This window comes from Ornithorhynchus anatinus, chromosome X5, assembly GCF_004115215.2.
Source record: "Ornithorhynchus anatinus isolate Pmale09 chromosome X5, mOrnAna1.pri.v4, whole genome shotgun sequence".
In the NCBI taxonomy this organism is placed as follows: domain Eukaryota; kingdom Metazoa; phylum Chordata; class Mammalia; order Monotremata; family Ornithorhynchidae; genus Ornithorhynchus; species Ornithorhynchus anatinus.
In genome coordinates, this window is record NC_041753.1 from 33462766 (window position 1) to 33478873 (window position 16108).

Consider the following 16108-nt stretch of genomic DNA (forward strand, 5'->3'; position numbering starts at 1 on the left):
TCCTGAAATCTCTCCTGCCCCTCTCCAATCTCTCCCCCATCCTGCCATTCTTCAACTCTCCCATCTGTCCCAGCAGTATTTCAAGAGGAGATCTCCTATCGTCTCTCAAAATCCACCCCCATTTACCTGTGCATCCGACCCCATCCTTTCTTATCAAAACACTTGCCTCCTCCCTTCTTCCCTCCGTAACCAACCACCTTCAAATGTTCGCTCTCCAATGGCTTCTTCCCCACTGCTTTCAAAAATGCCTATGTCTCCTCTATCCTAAAAAAACCCCTCCCTTGACCCCATGGCTCCCTCCAGTTTTCGCCCATCTCCTACCATTCCTCTCTAAATTCCTTGAGTGAGTTGTCTACACCCGCTGTCTCAAATTCCTCTCCTCCAACTCTCTCCTTGACCCCTTCCAATCTGGTTTCCATCCCCTTCACTCCACAAAAACTGCTCTCTCAAAGGTCACCAATGATCTCCTTCTTGCCAAATCCGATGGCCTCTACTCCATCCTAATCCTCCTTGACCTCTCAGCTGCCTTTGACACTGTCGACCATTCCCTTCTCTTGAAAACATTATGCAACCTTGTCTTCGTTGATACTGTCCTCTCCTAGTTCTCCTCATCTCTCTGGCCACTTTTTCTCTGTTTCTTTTGCGGGCTCCTCCTCTGCCTCTGCCCCTCAAGATTCAGGTCTGGGTCCCCTTCTACACCCACTTCCTTGGAGCACTCATTCTCTCCCATGGCTTCAACTACCACCTTTATGCAGATAATTCCCAAAACCTCATCTCCAGCCCTGATCTCTCTCCCTCTTTGTAATCTTGCATTTCCCCCTGCCTTCAAGACACATCTCTACCTGGATATCCTGCCATTACCTCAAACCTAACATATCTAAAACAGAACTCCTTATCTTCCCACTCAAACCCTGTTCTTCCCCTAACTTTCCCATCCTGTAGATGGAACCACCATCCTTCCTGTCTCACAAGCACATTACTTTGTGCTTATTCTTGACTCCTCTCTCTCATTCAACCCATCACTAAATCCTGTTGGTCCCACCTTCACAAAATCGCTACAATCCACGCTTTCCTATTCATCCGAACTGCTACCACAGCAATCCAATCACTTATCCTATCCCACCTTGATTATTGTTTCAGCCTCTTTGCTGGCCTCCCTGCCTCCTGTCTCCCCCACTCCAGTCCATGCTTCACTCTGCTGTCTGGATCATTTTTCTACAAAAATGTTCAGGTCATGTTTCCTCCTCAAGGACGGCCAGAAGTTGCCCATCCACCCCTGCATCAAACAAAAACTCCTTACCATCGGCTTTAAAACACTCAATTACCTTGCCCCATCCTACCTCACCTCGCTACTCTCCTACTACAACCTAGTCTACACACTTCACTCCTCTAATGCTAACCTTCTCACTATACATTGATCTCGTTTATATTGCCACTGACCCACTTTTCCCAGGTCCTGGCTCTGGCCCGGAACACCCTCCCTCTTCATATCTGACAGTCAATTAGTCTCCCCACCTTTAAAGCCTTATTGAAGGCACATCTCATCCAAGAGGTCTTCCCTGACTAAGCCCTCTTTTCCTTTTCTTCCACTCCCTTTTGCATCACTGACTTGCTCCCTTTATTCATGTCCCCCACCCACCCAACCCCACAGAACTTATGTACATATCTGTAATTTTATTTATATTAATGTCTGTCTCCCCCTCTAGACTGTCAGTTCACTGTGGGCAGGGAATGTGTCTGTTATATTGTGCTCCCCCAAGCACTCAGTTCAGTGCTCTACACATGCTAAGCACTTAAATATGATTGACTGACTGACACATGAAATCAAAGTACTGGCCTGTCTGTTGGTACAGAATAATGATGTTTTCTAGGCTACAAGTGAGTCTCTTTTACTGATGAATCTATATTTATGTGTGTACTCTGAAAAGCACTACTAGCTGATAGTCACAGATAAGAAGATGATCTTTAATGCCACATTCATTTTGAGGCTATTAGACCCAAATCACTTTTCATTAGACTGAAAACTCCTTGAGTAGGGGCAGTACACCTCTTACTTCTTTTATAAAACAAAACTGTGAGCCCCATGTGGGACAGGGGTTGGGTCCAACCTGATTAACTTGTATCGCCCCCAGTACTTTTTTTTTTTTATGGTACTTGTTAAGCACCTACCTATATGCTAAGCACTGTACTAAGTGCTGGAAATACAAGATAATCTGATTGGACACAGTTCCTGTCCCATATAGGGCACCCAGTCTTAATCAGTGAGATAACAGGCACAGGGAAGTTGTGATTTGTTCAAAGTTATACAGCAGACAAGCGGTTGGGCCGGGATTAGAACCCAAGTCCTCTGACTACCAGGCCCATGATCTTTCCACTATGTTACAGGGTTCTCAAGTACAATGCTTGACACATAATAAGCACTCAGCAAACACCATCATCATTATTATTATACATTCTACAAGTACCTAGTATAATGCTCTTCACACAGAAACTGCTCAATATGTGCTATTGAGGCACTGATACTATTTACTGTTGAACTTGTCTGAAAGTCCTGCTCTCTCTATTTGAAAAAGTGAAGTAAATGAGCTGCAGAAATCCAAGGGTATTGAAAGGGTTTTGGTGAATAACACCCCTCCTCCTGAAAAAAATAAAACCCTACTGGGCTGCCTTCCCCCTTATTAACTGAGAGGGCTTTTCCCAACCTTTTCTCTCCTCCATAAACAGGTTTAAGTTGCTGTCAGCTCCTACCCTGATGATAAGTAGGTAATGGTAGAGTTTTGTTTAAATAAGCTGTGAAAGTTTGATAAGGTCTAATAAGTGTAAAAATGGGGCTAAAACCAAAATAAGGCAAAAACGTATCATTCTCTGGTAGGGATTTTATTACATTTTGCTGGTTGTCCCTGGAAAAAATAAAGCATATTTCTTTTCTTGGACTCTGGTTAATTTAAGAACAACTGAAATAAAAAAAGAATTAATAATAATGGTATGTATTAAGTGCTTATTATGTGGTGAGCACTGTACTAAGCACTGGGGTAGATTCAAGGAAGCAGCACGGCTTCGTGGATAGAGCATGGGCCTGGAAATCAGAAGGACCTGGGTTTTAATCCCAGGTCTGCCACATAGCTGTGTGACCCTAGGCTAGTCACTTGACTTCTCTGGACCTCAGTTACCTCATCTGTAAATGAAGATTAAGTCTCTGAGCCCAATGTGGGACAGGGACTGTGTCCAATCTGATTAATTTGTATCTACCCCAGGCCTTACCCCTCTCAGGATCGCACCTGGAGAGTTTCCAGTACTTTACCAATCTTGGCTATGGGAGGGAGAATCAAGTAGAGGCATACCAGTTCCATTCCTAGCTTGGGCAGTGGCTAGCAAGTGGAAGGCAATCTGCTACAAGTCAAAACTCACCTGCGCTGGGCAGCTGTAGCATAGGAGAGAGTCGAAGGTGGAGTCTCAAGTTTACTGCACTGAAGAAGGCAATGGTAAACCACTTCTATATTTTTACCAAGAAAACTCTACAGAAACACTACCAGAATGATTGCATATGGAGGTGGGGCGTTCTGGGAGAGCTGTGTTCATGGAGTCGCTATGGGTTGGAAGCAACTCAACAGCATAAGACAATACCTCAGGGCTTAGAACAGTGCTTGGCACATAGTAAGTGCTTAAGTACCATTATTATTATTAAGTTAATCAGGTATAGATTAACTTAAGATATAGTTCCTTCTGCTTATGGGGTTCACAGTCTAAGGATGGAGAACTGGAATTGAATCCCCATTTTGCAGATGAGGAAACTGAGGCACAGAGCAGTTATGTGAAGTCACTTCTGTGTGCCCAAGGTCATGCAGTAGGCAAGTGGCAGAGCCAGGATTAGAACTCAGGTCTTCTGACTCCCAGGCCCGTGCTCCTTCCACTAGGCCATGCTGCTCCTTATCAAATTGGTGTTTTGTTTTATTTTTTTAAGCCATCAGAGTACCTCCCTGGAAAAGGGAATTTGGATTTACAGGGAAGTGGGAGCTCCCTCAACCTGTACTGCTCCATACAGGTGCATTCAAAGTCAGTACTCTTTCTCTTAAACCTTTTCAAGCTTCATACCATTTCAGAGGTTAGTGATCTACCGTGTAAGTATACGTGTCCTCAATTCATCCTACTCGGTCTCTGCCATTGCTTTATTCTTCTAATCATCCCCTTCCCTCCAGTTTGACAGCATTCTTACTGCTAGGCCAGAGTAAAGTTTTGGGACCCTCAGACAAGTAAATAAATGGGAGGATATCTTGGAGGGAAGTGGGGAGGAGGGTAAGGGAAAGAGGGGAAAAGCTTAGAGGTGAGGGGGAAAAAGGGAAAAAGGGAAATAGAAGGGAAGAAGAGAGAGGAAAAGGGTGAGTTGGAAGAGGGGAATGGGAAAGAAGAAAAAGTCGAAGGGGAGGTAGGGGAAAGGGTATTTACTCTCCGCTGCTCTATTACCACTACCACCTTCATCAGCACCATCAGCCAAAAGGCAGCCGCTGTGGAGCCTGGCATAAAATGGGCCAGCTGGGCTAGGGCAGTGCCACTCAAGGCAAGCTCCCAGTCGCAGGATAATGATAATAATTGTGGTATTTGTTAAATGCTTACTATGAGCCAAACACTGTTCTAAGCACTGGGGTAGATATAAGGTAATCAGGTTGGACACAGTCCCTGTCCCACATGAGGTTCACAGCCTTAATCCCCACTTTACAGATGAGGGAATTGAGGCCCAGAGAAGTGAAGTGACTTGCCCAAGGTCACACAGCAGACATGTGGCAGAGCCTAGATTTATTCATTTAGCTGTATTTATTGAGAGCTTACTGTGTGCAGTTAGATTAGATTAGAACCCACATCCTCTGACTCCCAGGCAGGTGTTCTTTCCACTGGCCTCACTGCTCCTCCAGAAGTGGCATGGCAGCTTGGCAGACCAGTCCTTTGGGGTTTGCCCAGCTGCTGCCATGGCTCCCTTAGCTCAGACACCTCCTCAGCCTGGAGCACCTGCCAGACACTGGTTCATCCCTACTGAGGTCCAGGGCCTGGGGTGATAGAAACCTCAGCCAAATCCCAGAGCCCAGTGGGGATGAGAGAAACCTCTGGTAGTTTCCAAGGTTTTGATTCCAGTTCTGGCCCTCCTTGGGCTCCAAGGGGTGAGGTGAGCTAGCTAGTGCTGTCTGTCCCACCCAAAAAGTTGTGGTGTCCCTTCTTGTCCCCATGGAGTTAGTGCCTCTGATTTTGGGGGACCCTCATGCCTAGGGGGCCTGGGGCACACGCTTCCTGACCACCCCATTTAATCTGGCTCTAGTTACTGCTCTTCTGTGAACTCCTCCCATTTTCGATACCGCTTTCTAGTAATGCAGCTCCCCAAACGGAAGCCTTTCATGTGGTTTTGTGAAAATCAAACAGAGAAGAGAAATAGTTCAGCAGCATGATAATGAACTTGCAAGACCTAAGTCAGAATTGTCTGGAAGCAAAGGTAAATCTGGCCAGTAACATTCTAACAGATTGTGAGGGTGGGGGGATTCTTCCCTCTGCTCCCCCTCCCGCATGCATTCCCCTTAGTCTTATGCCTCCTCTCTGGACAGTAGTCGCCTGGATGTTTTTGAAGCTAGTATTAAAAACTGGGGAGAACTGTGGGCATTTGTCAGAGATCAATCAATCTATCAGTGGTATCTATTGAGCACATACTTTGTGCAGAGCACTGTACCAAGTGCTTGGGAGAGTACAATGCAGTTGGTAGATATGATCCCTGCCCTCAAGGAATTTACAGTGATCTCCTTCTTGCTAAATTCAGTGGCCTCTACTCCACCCTAATCCTCAACTGCTCAGCTGCCTTTGGCACTGTGGACTACCCACTTCTTCTGGGAACTTTAACCTTGGTTTTACTGATACTATCCTTTCCTGGTTCTCTGTCTCTCTGGCTGGGCACATTCTCAGTCCCTTATGCAGGCTCCTCTTCTCCCTCTCACCCTCAAGGCTCAGTTTTGGGTCCACTTCTATTTTCCATCTACACACACTCCCTTGGAGAACTCATTTGCTCTGATGGCTTCAACTACCATCTCTATGCAGATGATTCCCAAACCTACATCTCCAGCCCTGATCTCTCTCCTTCTCTGCAGTCTTGTAATTCCTCCTGCCTCCAGGGCATCTCTACTTGGATTTTCACCTGACACCTCAAACTTGTTCAAAACAGAACTCTTCATCTTCCCACCCAAACCTTCTACTGCCCCTGACTTTCCCATCACTGTAGAAAACATCACCACACTCCCTGTCTCTCAAGCCTGTAACCTTAGTATTGTCCTTGATTCATCTCTCTCATTCAACCCATATATTCAATGTCACCAAATCCTGTCAGTTTTACCCTCACAACAGTGTTAATATCCACACTTTCCTCTCTATCCAAACTGCTGTTACACTGATTCAAGCACTTACCTATCCCATCTTGATTACATCAGCCTCCTTGCTGACCTCCCTGCCTCCTATCTCTCCTCACTCCAATCCATACTTCACTCTGCTGCCTAGATCAGTTTTCTAGAAACACATTCAGTCCTTGTTTCCCCACTCCTCAAGAACCTTCACTGGTAGCCCTTCCACCTCCACATCAAACAAAAACTCCTTACCATTGGCTTTAAAACACTTCTTGCATTGCCCCCTTCAACCTTACCTTACTGATTTCCTACTACAATCCAGCATGTTCATTTTGTTCCTTCAAAACCAACCTACTCACTATACCTCGATCTAGTCTATCTCACCGCTGACCCCTTTCCCACATCCTCCCTCTGGCCTGAAACTCCTTACCCCTTCATTTCCGACAATCACTCTTCCCACCTTCAAAACTTATCAAAATTGCATCTCCTCCAAGACACCTTCCTGACTAAGCCCTCATTTCTCTTACTTCTTGTCCCTTATGCTTCACTCTTGCACTTGGATTTTTACTCTTTATTCACCCCAGCCTCAGTCCTGCAACACTTATGAATGTATCCTTAATTTATTTTAATGTTTGTCTCCCCCTCCTAGACTTTAAGCTCCTTGTGGGCAGGGAACATGTCTACAAGCTCTGTTACATTGTACTCTCTCAAGAACCTGGTACAGAGCTCAGCACACAGGAAGTGTTCAATAAATATGATTGATTAACTGATAGATTGCGGTCCAGTGTGGGAGACATACATTAACATAAATTGCAGGTAAGGAAAACAATTGAGCATAAGGCTATGTACACAATAATAATTATGGTATTTGTTAAGCACTTACTATGTGCCAGGCACTGTACTAAGTGCTGGGGTAAATACAAGCAAATATTAGGTTGGACTCAGTCCCTGACCCCCACAGAACTCACAGTTTCAATCCCCATTGTATAGATGAGGTAACTGAAGCACAGAGAAGTGAATTGACTTGCCCAAGATCACACAGCAGTGGGGTGATTAAGTGCTTAGGGGGTGGGGCTAAGTATATAGGTAAAGTAATAGGGAAGGAAAATAGGGTGAGGGGATGAGAGTTTAGTCCTAGAAGACTTCCGGGAGGAGATATGCTTGAAATAAGGCTTTGAATTTGGGGAGAGTGCTGTTCTATCGGAGATATAGGGGGAGGGGATTCCAGGCAAGAAGGGGGGCATGAACAAGGAGTCTATAGTGAGAGAGATAAGATCAAAGCATACATAGTAAGTAGGTTGGTGTTAGAGGAATGAGAGAAGAGGAAAGGTAAGCTGATTGAGTGCATTGAATTCAAAGGTGAAGAGTTTCTGCTTGATGGGGAGATGGATGGGCAATAATTGGAGGCACCTGAGGAGTGAAGAGATGTGCATAGAATGATTTGATCCAAGCTGAAGATGGCATGGAGAAGGGAAAGGCTGATTCAGTAGTTAAGAAGGGATATGACAAGTGCTTGAACCAGTGGGGTAGAGGTTTGAATGGAGAAGAAGGAGCAAATTCTAGAGCTGTTGTGGAGGTAGAATTGAGAAGATTTAGTGACTGACTGACTATGTGGGTTGAAGGAGAGAGATGAGTCCAGGATAATGCCAAGGTTTCAGGCTTGAGAGAGGGGAAAGATTGTGGCTTTGTCAACAGTGATAGGAAAGTCAAGGGGAGGAGACAGTTTGGGAGGAAGATAAGTTCAGTTTTGGACATACTGAGTTTGAGGTGACAGTGGCACATCCTGAAGGCAGGAAGAATTGCAAGATTGCAGAGAAGTGGAGAGAGGTTGGGGCTGGAGCTGTAAGTTTGGGAGTTATCAGCATAGAGATAGTGGTTGAAGATGTGGGAGTAGAAGAGCTCCCCAAGGGAAGGAGTGTAGAGGGAGAATAGAAGGGGACCCAGAACTGAGTCTTGAGTGACTCCCACAGTTAGAGAGTGGGAGGCAAAGGAGCAGCCAGAGAAAAAAGATCAATAAGAAATGGCCAGAGATATAGGAGGAGGACCAGAATACAGTTATCGATGACTAAAAAATTATAACTTCCCACCTCACTTTTGGTTTGACCATAATGCTCAAGTCTGAAAAGGGTGTTTTCCACTAGCAGTCGTAATTTGAGAAGTCACTTGGCTATCACTAGAAATGAGTCAATTTAGTACCTCAGCAACTTTTACTAGGAACACAATGTGAGGGCATATTTAGATTGTAACTCAGTGAAGGAAAACATTTGTTATTGAACCCATTCTATCAAAAGAGGCAAACCAGACAAAACATCAACATTTAGTTATCAATAAAAGCATCTTCTATGTGGGTTAATTGCAAAGTCCTGCCACTTCACTTGTTAGAACCTCCCTCTGTGTTTGGTCACTGGGAGAGGGATTGACTTTGTGACAGAGATAGGGCTCAAAAACCACCTAGGAATAGGAATGCAACAGAGAAACTAGGCTACTTTCTTCTGTTTATTCATATGGGTCTTCAGGACTAGGGCATCCAACTTACAGAATTGCACAGAGCTAGCATGGCCTAGTGGAAAGAGCACAGTCTGGGGAGGCAGAGGACCTATTTTTAATTTACTGTGATATTTGTTAAATGCTTACTATGTGTCAGGCAATAAACTAAGTGCTGGGGTAGATATAAGCTAATCAGTTTGGACACAGTCCCTGTCCCACATGGGGCTCACAGTTTTCATACCCATTTTATAGATGAGGGACCTGAGACATAGAGAAGTTGAGTGACTTGACAAAGGTCATAATGCAGACAAGTGGAGAAGGCTGGATTAGAACCCAGGCCCTTCTAACTCCCAGGCCCATGCTCTATCCACTAGGCCATGCTGCTTCTGGGTTCTAATCCCAGCTCTGCCAGGTACCTGCTGTGTGACCTTGGGCAAGTCACATCTTCTCTGTTCTTCAATTCCCTCATCTACAATATGGGGATTCAATAAATACCTGTTATCCCACCTACTTAGATTGTGAGTCCCATATGGAACCTGATTATCTTCTATCTACCCCCATGCCTAGTAGAGTGATTAGCACATAGTAAGCACTTAACAGACACCACGATTATTATTATTATTATTCTTATTAGCATGGCCAAAGAGGAAGAGCCTGGATATTTCAAAGAGCTGTATAAGGAGATTACTTCTTGAGTCCACTTGAACACACATTTGAGATAAACTCTATGAGAGTTTCAGAAGTCCTTTCAGCAGGAATGTTGAAAACTTTCCTATTGATGAATCACTTGTATAGTTTCTGCACCCAGTAGCTGCTCAATAAATACCACTGATTGACTGCAATTTGGTCTGAACTTTAAGAAGGTGCAAATTATGAATCAATTATTTTTTATGATGTTCGTTAAGTGATTACTATGTGTCAAACACTGTTCTAAGCCAAGTATTTATAGGCACAAGTTAATTAGGTTGGACACAGTCCCTGTCCCACATGGGGCTCAAAGTCTAAGTAGGAGGGAAAACAGGGTATCCTTTTTCTACAGTTGAGGAAACTGAGGCAGAGAGAAGTTAAGTGACTTGCTTAAGGTCACACAGCAAGCAATTGGCAGAACCAGGATTAGAACCCAGGTCCTTCTGACTTCCAGGCCTGTGTTCTCTCCACTAGGCCACTCTGCTTCTCCTGCTTTAATTCTTGTAAAATTATTATCCACTTAATGCATTATTATTAAATCGAACAAAATAAAAGGAAATTGGTGACTTCTAATTAATCAGTGGTGTTGAACACTTATTGAGTGCACAGCACTGTACTAAGTGTTGGGAGAGTACAAGTGGGAAGGGAAAGACAGGAGGCAGGGAGTTCAGCATGGAGGTTGATGCAGTAGTCAAAGTGGGATATTATAAGTGCTTGGATTAGCATGGTAGTAGTTTGGATGAATCATTCAATCAGTCCATCAATGGTATTTATTGAGTGCTTACTGTGTGCAGAAGAATGCACTAAGTGCTTGGGAGAGTACAGTACAACCTAGGTAGTAAACACATTCCCTCTTGACAAAGGTAGATTCCAGAGATGTTGTGAAGGTAGAACTGACAGGATTAAAAAAAAATTATATTTGGTAAGGGTTTACTGTGTGTCAGGCACTGTTCTAAGAGCTGGGATAGATACAAGCTAATCAGGTTGAACACAGTCCAGGTCCCACATAGGTCTGACAGTCAATCCTCATTTTACAGATGAGGTAACTGAGGCATGAGAATTTAAATGACTTGCCCAAGGTCACACAGCAGACAATTCTCTACTGAGAGAATTGGAGGAGAAGAAGTGGAGGCTGTAGGTGTAGATAACATGTATAAGAAGTTTGGAAAGGAATGGTAGGATTGAGATTGGGTGATGATTAGAGGGTGCAGTGGGGTCAAGGAAGAGTTTTTTAGGGTAGGGGATAGATGGGCATGATTGGAAGCTGTGAGGAAAGTATGTGGTTGAAGATTGTGGTCAAGGAGTGAAGAAAGGAAAGGTCAAGAGCAAGCTTTGTGTACTTCTTGCAGAAACATGTTAATGGGAAGCATTAACTGGGAAGCTGCTTGGCCTTGTGGAAAGAGCATGGCCCTGGGAGTCAGAGGATCTGGTTTCTAATCTCAGCTGCCACTTACCCACTGTGTGATCTTGATCAAGTCACAAATTCTCTGTGCCTCAGTTTCCTCATTTGTAAAATGGGGATTTAATACCTGTTCTCTCTTCCACGCACACTGTGAGCCCCATGTGTGTCAGGAACTGTGCCTGACCTGATTGTCTTGTATCTACTCCAGGACATAGTAAAGTACTTAACAAATACCGTGATAGTAATAGTTGGAACTTCTATAGGAGTAGGGGGAGTTGTACAAGATTAATGTGGAGAAAGAGAAAGGGAGGGAAAGACAGAAAGAAACTGATAGAGAATGAGATAGCAAGACAGAGATAGACACTCTCCCCACCCTGATACAGTCTCACCACAAATACACTCTCAAAGACAATAATACATTCTCTTACATGTGCCTCCTCCACCCCCTCTCACCCACACTATCTATATACACTCTTATACATACACCACTCCCATGCTTTCTCACACAAATCACCCACATACACTTTCTCTCATAGACACCATCCACATTCATACACAACCCACACACATTAATAACAATTGTGGTATTTGTTAAGCACTTACTGAGTGCCAGGCACTGCACTAAGCGCTGGGTGGATATAAGGAAATCAGGTTGAATACAGTCCCTGTCCTGCATGGGACTCCCAGTCTTCATCCCTCTTTTACAGATGAGGGAACTGAGGCACAGGCACAGAGAAGCAAAGTGACTTGCCTAAGGCCACACAGCTGACCAGAATTAGAACCCATGACCTTCTGACTCCCAAGCCCATGCTGTATCCACTACGCCATGCTTCTGCCCTAAGCATTCTCACTCACATCACCCTGGAGAGACACACACGCGCACCCACCCACCGACCCCCCCCCCCACTGACTATAGTTGTCCTTTGCACTTGAAATAGTAATAATGATTGTGTTTTTTGTAAAGTGCTTACTATGTGCCAAGCACTGTAGTAAGCACTGGGGTAGATACAAGATCATCAGTTCCCATATAAAGCTCACAGTCTAAGTAGGAGGGAGTACAGGTTTGCATCCCCACTTTACAGTGAGGCACAAAGAAGTTAGGAGACTTGCCCAAGGTCACACAGCAGACAAGTGGCAAAACCTGTGTTATAACCCAAGCCCTCTGACTCCCAGGCCCATGCTCTTTTCACTAGGCCACACGGCCTCCACTGAAAAAGATGCCACTAATGGTGAAATTCACCTATGGGTACATGTGTGGTGAAAAGACTGGTATGGGAGCCACAGTCCCAAGTGCAGAACCAGAACCTAGGGCTGTTGATATCAAATGTTTTCAAAATAGCATTTTGATGTTGCTTCCTACACATCTCCCTGGAAGCAGGATGGCCTAGTGGAAAGAGCACAGGCCTGGGAATCAAAGGACCCGGGCTTAATACCGACTCCATCACTTACCTGCCTCAGTTTCTTTATCTGCAAAATGGGGATTCAATACCTGTTCTTTTTCCTAGCTCTGACTGTGAGCCCTGTGTGGGACCTGATTATCTTGTATCTATCCTAGTGCTTTGTTCTGTGCTTGGCACATAATAAGTACTTAACAAATACCACTATTATTATTATTATTGTTCTCCTGAATCAGTTGTGCAACAAAGATAATATCTGTCATACTGCTTTTTGCTCTGGAGCTACTTTGTCATTCAGGTAGTGCACAGTTAACTACATTCTTCAATAATCTTCTGAAGCAGTGGGAGCTAGTGGAAAGAGCATAGTGCACAGTTAGCTACATTTTTCAATAATCTTATGAAGCAGTGGGAGCCAGTGGAAAGAGCTTGGGCCTGGAAGTCAGAGGTCCTTCTTTATTCCTCAGTTTTCTCTTCTGTGAAATAGGGATTAAAATCCTACTTCCTCTTACCTAGACTGAGCCCCATGGACAACAGGGACTGTGTCCAACTTGATAATCTTATATCTACCCCAGCATTTAGAACAATGCTTGGCAAATGGTAAGCGCTTAACAAATACCATAAAAAAATCTGCCCAGAATCAATCAATCAATGTTATTTATTGAGTGCTTACTGTGTCCAGAGCACTGCACTAGCACTTGGGAGAGTACAACAGTTGGTAGACACATTCCCTTCCCACAATGAGCTTACTGTCTAAGAGAGAGACAGACATTAATATAAATATTTGAATTATGGATAGATAAGTGCTGTGGGGCTGAGGAAGGGCGTGAATACTAAGTAGCCTAAGGGTACAGATCCAAGTTCATAGACAATGCAGACTAAGTGGCCAAAGGGTATAGATCCAGTTCATAGACGATGCAGAAGGGAGAGAGAGTCAGGGAAAAGAGGGTTTAATCGGGGAAGGCCTCTTGGAGGAGATGTGACCTTAATAAGGCTTTGAAGGTGTGAAGAGCATTGGTCTGACATATATGGAGGGGGAGGGAGTTCCAGGCCAGAGAAAAGGTGTGGGAAAGGGTTCAGTGGTGAGATAGATGAGATAGGGGCACAGTGAGTAAGCTGGCACTAGAGGAGCGAAGTTTGTGGGCTGGGCTGTAGTAGGAGATCAGTGAGGTAAGATAGGATGGGGCAAATTGACTGAGTGCTTTACAGCCAAAGAGTTCTGACTAGAATTTTTTAGGCCATAGAAAATGGCAAGATTCTCCAGTAGTTCACGTGTGTCAGTAGTCACTGAACAAACACATCCAAAGAAAAGGTTGTGCCTTCAAGGAGTTCAAGAAGATAGAGTCACCCACCAAGGACAGTGGATGTGCCTCAGCCTGGAGATTTCAGGTACTCCAACCTGCACAGAGGAATTGATTATAGTGACAGTGGTTTGCATAGCACCACTCACCCTTCTCTGGCCCCCATCAGTCATGTTCTCACTGGGGCATGGAATGCAGCAAGTGAGTGGACGGTCAGGGGTATGGCATTTGGCAAAGTGCATGTGCAGTCTTCACCCGCATCAACCAGCTGCAGGCAGAACCCAGGTTTCTTGATTCCCAGAGCAGTGCTCTTTTCCCTGTACCAACAGCAGGGATTCAATGAATTTATATTCTAAAAGGAACTAGAAAGCTGCTCACTCCTTGTAAAAGTCATTCTACCAAATGCAAACTGATCTGAATTTTTCCTGTGATTTCAGTCTGATTCCTTAACCTTTCATTGATGGAAAGTAATATTTTCAATAAGTCACTAACACTCATTTCATCCATCTCTGAACAAAGCAATGTCAGGCAGCAACAGTATCTAGCCCCAAGAGAATATAAAACCCAATGAACCAAAACTCAGCTTAAAGACATCAGACTCTAGTAATAAATGGGGTAGTGTAAGAACGACTTATTCTCCTGAGCTTCTTTATTGCATATTCACCTTCATCTTATTGTGTAAGTTTTGTAAGACCATAAAATTAAAGATTGGATCCTGTTTACCCCAATATGTTGCTCACTTCTAGTGTACCATTTAGCAACATTTAGTGAATGAAAAATGCCCCACCCACATCAGTCATGCAAATTAACTCGTGTCCTCAGTCCAGGACCAAAGAAACATGCTGGGGACAGTTAAATAATTGAAATAAGATTCACAGCTTTACTACTGAATAGCTTCAGGCCACAAATGATCTCACAAATCCTCTATGTCTCATCTCTGTGCCCCTGGCACATAGGACTTTTAGAAATTTTGTGGTCCAGTAAAATGCTTTGTAGACCTGGAGATATAGCGTCTCAAACTGTCTTTCGAGGTTGTCCTAAATGGTGTCCTTATTGCCTGAAAGACCACATTCACCTCCACACAATGATTTATTCCTGACATCTTGCTCCATGGCAGGATCAGACTCTGTGGAACATCTCCATCTGTAAAATTTTCCTCCTCCACCCATAACCAGGGTTGCTTTAACCCCGGGGCGAAAGGGGAGACTGCCTTGGCTTCCCTACTTCAAGGAGGCTCCCTACAATGATCACCGCCAGCTCAATACTGTTCTGTTTCCTCAGTTTTTATCTTTGCTATGGCCACTGGGGAAAAAAAAATGCTTAACCGTGACAGAAAAGGAACATATGCTCAGAAACAGATGCTGGAACATGCTGCAGTAAAGGTGAGAGGAAGAAAACTCAGGCCTGGACTTGTTGTGGGGGGGGGGGGGGTCAGGGGTGGTTGTCACTGGACTTCCTCAGCCCTGGTCACTGGGGCCTTGGCCCATTCCTAGCACTTGGCCATCAAGAATGCAGAACACAAACCTAATTTGGCAACTTGTGTCAAATTAATTCAGCCTTTCAGGGGCTAGAAGAGTGGAAACATCATAGTGTCTTAAAATTACACAGATCTTTGTTCAAAAAAGAACATAGAGGCTGAAGGTCTGGGGAAGTAAGAACAGCGTTCATAGCAGTTCTCAATTCTTTTTGGCAGCTCGGTTTAGATTTAATTCTTGCCAAGGATGCCCCCTATCAGTGTATACATATTTAAAGTATTTTGCTCTAAGACCAAAAAGGTGAAAGGTTTCAATGATTTGTAATAATTCTGAACCAGTAAATTATTCTAGAAATTCATGGGATTGCAGGATGGCTGAGAGTCAACTCTGTGCAAAAGAGAACCTATTCCTGCTAATGCCAGAGGGCAATAAACAGTCTGCTTAAGCAGGGACATTCAGCTCAAGCTGGCAGTGTGCATTTAGAACTTTCTTTTCTTAAACATGAATTTAAATTGGATTTTTTAGTCATCTGCTGCATTAACTAGCCAAGTCAAGAAGATTAGTTGGTTCTTTGTTGATCTTGAAAATTACTAGGTTCCTTTCCTTGTGAGGTCTCCCCTGTGCTGGTTACATTTAGACTGTACTCAAACTCTGGAGGAAACCTCACAGTATACCCCCTGGGGGTATCTTGGCAAAACTCACCATTTTTACTTGCAAGTATATTTGTGTATATGTGTGTGATACGACATGTAAACTGCACTGTACTGGATAAAAAAAATCACAGGTACAGAATTTACTGACCTGCAATACAAACCCAGATTTTACTTCTAAACAGGCATATATAGGTATAAAATGCCCTGATAGTCTTTCATGGGACATTTCAAAAGGGAAAGCTCAGTTCTATAAAAAGAAAACCAGCCAGTCCTACAAAGCCATCTGTGTGAATTTTGAAACATGATTGAATGTACCCAGTCAAACTGTCTTTGGAAATGCA

General features: G+C 44.0%; 1 non-coding gene across 1 annotated transcript; it reads left to right on the forward strand.

Moving 5' to 3' along the window:
- The first annotated feature begins 3260 nt into the window (after positions 1 to 3260).
- LOC114808539 lies at positions 3261 to 3398 on the forward strand. Its single transcript, XR_003756386.1, has one exon. It is a non-coding gene; the product is annotated as a small nucleolar RNA SNORA7 (small nucleolar RNA).
- Positions 3399 to 16108: the final 12710 nt, after the last annotated feature.